Below are 3,352 nucleotides of genomic sequence, written 5' to 3'. Positions count from 1 at the left end.
CAGCCCAAAGTGGCTTCCACCTCGGCCTTCTGCTAGAGCCCAAGCGGCTTCCACGCCGGCCTTCTGCCATCGCCCAAGCTGCTCTCACGCCCCTGGTAGGCTGACCGGCCTTCCGCCATCGCCCAAGCTGCTCTCACGCCCCTGGTAGGCCGACCGGCCACACAGCCCAAAGTGGCTTCCACCTCGGCCTTCTGCTAGAGCCCAAGCGGCTTCCACGCCGGCCTTCTGCCATCGCCCAAGCTGCTCTCACGCCCCTGGTAGGCTGACCGGCCACAGCCCAAAGTGGCTTCCACCTCGGCCTTCTGCTAGAGCCCAAGCGGCTTCCACGCCGGCCTTCTGCCATCGCCCAAGCTGCTCTCACGCCCCTGGTAGGCTGACCGGCCTTCCGCCATCGCCCAAGCTGCTCTCACGCCCCTGGTAGGCCGACCGGCCACACAGCCCAAAGTGGCTTCCACCTCGGCCTTCTGCTAGAGCCCAAGCGGCTTCCACGCCGGCCTTCTGCCATCGCCCAAGCTGCTCTCACGCCCCTGGTAGGCTGACCGGCCACAGCCCAAAGTGGCTTCCACCTCGGCCTTCTGCTAGAGCCCAAGCGGCTTCCACGCCGGCCTTCTGCCATCGCCCAAGCTGCTCTCACGCCCCTGGTAGGCTGACCGGCCACAGCCCAAAGTGGCTTCCACCTCGGCCTTCTGCTAGAGCCCAAGCGGCTTCCACGCCGGCCTTCTGCCATCGCCCAAGCTGCTCTCACGCCCCTGGTAGGCTGACCGGCCTTCCGCCATCGCCCAAGCTGCTCTCACGCCCCTGGTAGGCCGACCGGCCACACAGCCCAAAGTGGCTTCCACCTCGGCCTTCTGCTAGAGCCCAAGCGGCTTCCACGCCGGCCTTCTGCCATCGCCCAAGCTGCTCTCACGCCCCTGGTAGGCTGACCGGCCACAGCCCAAAGTGGCTTCCACCTCGGCCTTCTGCTAGAGCCCAAGCGGCTTCCACGCCGGCCTTCTGCCATCGCCCAAGCTGCTCTCACGCCCCTGGTAGGCTGACCGGCCTTCCGCCATCGCCCAAGCTGCTCTCACGCCCCTGGTAGGCCGACCGGCCACACAGCCCAAAGTGGCTTCCACCTCGGCCTTCTGCTAGAGCCCAAGCGGCTTCCACGCCGGCCTTCTGCCATCGCCCAAGCTGCTCTCACGCCCCTGGTAGGCTGACCGGCCACAGCCCAAAGTGGCTTCCACCTCGGCCTTCTGCTAGAGCCCAAGCGGCTTCCACGCCGGCCTTCTGCCATCGCCCAAGCTGCTCTCACGCCCCTGGTAGGCTGACCGGCCTTCCGCCATCGCCCAAGCTGCTCTCACGCCCCTGGTAGGCCGACCGGCCACACAGCCCAAAGTGGCTTCCACCTCGGCCTTCTGCTAGAGCCCAAGCGGCTTCCACGCCGGCCTTCTGCCATCGCCCAAGCTGCTCTCACGCCCCTGGTAGGCTGACCGGCCACAGCCCAAAGTGGCTTCCACCTCGGCCTTCTGCTAGAGCCCAAGCGGCTTCCACGCCGGCCTTCTGCCATCGCCCAAGCTGCTCTCACGCCCCTGGTAGGCTGACCGGCCTTCCGCCATCGCCCAAGCTGCTCTCACGCCCCTGGTAGGCCGACCGGCCACACAGCCCAAAGTGGCTTCCACCTCGGCCTTCTGCTAGAGCCCAAGCGGCTTCCACGCCGGCCTTCTGCCATCGCCCAAGCTGCTCTCACGCCCCTGGTAGGCTGACCGGCCACAGCCCAAAGTGGCTTCCACCTCGGCCTTCTGCTAGAGCCCAAGCGGCTTCCACGCCGGCCTTCTGCCATCGCCCAAGCTGCTCTCACGCCCCTGGTAGGCTGACCGGCCTTCCGCCATCGCCCAAGCTGCTCTCACGCCCCTGGTAGGCCGACCGGCCACACAGCCCAAAGTGGCTTCCACCTCGGCCTTCTGCTAGAGCCCAAGCGGCTTCCACGCCGGCCTTCTGCCATCGCCCAAGCTGCTCTCACGCCCCTGGTAGGCTGACCGGCCACAGCCCAAAGTGGCTTCCACCTCGGCCTTCTGCTAGAGCCCAAGCGGCTTCCACGCCGGCCTTCTGCCATCGCCCAAGCTGCTCTCACGCCCCTGGTAGGCTGACCGGCCACAGCCCAAAGCGGCTTCCACGCCGGCCTTCCGCCATCGCCCAAGCTGCTCTCACGCCCCTGGTAGGCCGACCGGCCACACAGCCCAAAGTGGCTTCCACCTCGGCCTTCTGCTAGAGCCCAAGCGGCTTCCACGCCGGCCTTCTGCCATCGCCCAAGCTGCTCTCACGCCCCTGGTAGGCTGACCGGCCTTCCGCCATCGCCCAAGCTGCTCTCACGCCCCTGGTAGGCCGACCGGCCACACAGCCCAAAGTGGCTTCCACCTCGGCCTTCTGCTAGAGCCCAAGCGGCTTCCACGCCGGCCTTCTGCCATCGCCCAAGCTGCTCTCACGCCCCTGGTAGGCTGACCGGCCACAGCCCAAAGTGGCTTCCACCTCGGCCTTCTGCTAGAGCCCAAGCGGCTTCCACGCCGGCCTTCTGCCATCGCCCAAGCTGCTCTCACGCCCCTGGTAGGCTGACCGGCCTTCCGCCATCGCCCAAGCTGCTCTCACGCCCCTGGTAGGCCGACCGGCCACACAGCCCAAAGTGGCTTCCACCTCGGCCTTCTGCTAGAGCCCAAGCGGCTTCCACGCCGGCCTTCTGCCATCGCCCAAGCTGCTCTCACGCCCCTGGTAGGCTGACCGGCCACAGCCCAAAGTGGCTTCCACCTCGGCCTTCTGCTAGAGCCCAAGCGGCTTCCACGCCGGCCTTCTGCCATCGCCCAAGCTGCTCTCACGCCCCTGGTAGGCTGACCGGCCTTCCGCCATCGCCCAAGCTGCTCTCACGCCCCTGGTAGGCCGACCGGCCACACAGCCCAAAGTGGCTTCCACCTCGGCCTTCTGCTAGAGCCCAAGCGGCTTCCACGCCGGCCTTCTGCCATCGCCCAAGCTGCTCTCACGCCCCTGGTAGGCTGACCGGCCACAGCCCAAAGTGGCTTCCACCTCGGCCTTCTGCTAGAGCCCAAGCGGCTTCCACGCCGGCCTTCTGCCATCGCCCAAGCTGCTCTCACGCCCCTGGTAGGCTGACCGGCCTTCCGCCATCGCCCAAGCTGCTCTCACGCCCCTGGTAGGCCGACCGGCCACACAGCCCAAAGTGGCTTCCACCTCGGCCTTCTGCTAGAGCCCAAGCGGCTTCCACGCCGGCCTTCTGCCATCGCCCAAGCTGCTCTCACGCCCCTGGTAGGCTGACCGGCCACAGCCCAAAGTGGCTTCCACCTCGGCCTTCTGCTAGAGCCCAAGCGGC

Source organism: Corythoichthys intestinalis, unplaced genomic scaffold, assembly GCF_030265065.1.
Source record: "Corythoichthys intestinalis isolate RoL2023-P3 unplaced genomic scaffold, ASM3026506v1 HiC_scaffold_74, whole genome shotgun sequence".
In the NCBI taxonomy this organism is placed as follows: Eukaryota; Metazoa; Chordata; class Actinopteri; order Syngnathiformes; family Syngnathidae; genus Corythoichthys; species Corythoichthys intestinalis.
Note: the sequence above shows the minus strand (reverse complement) of the source record.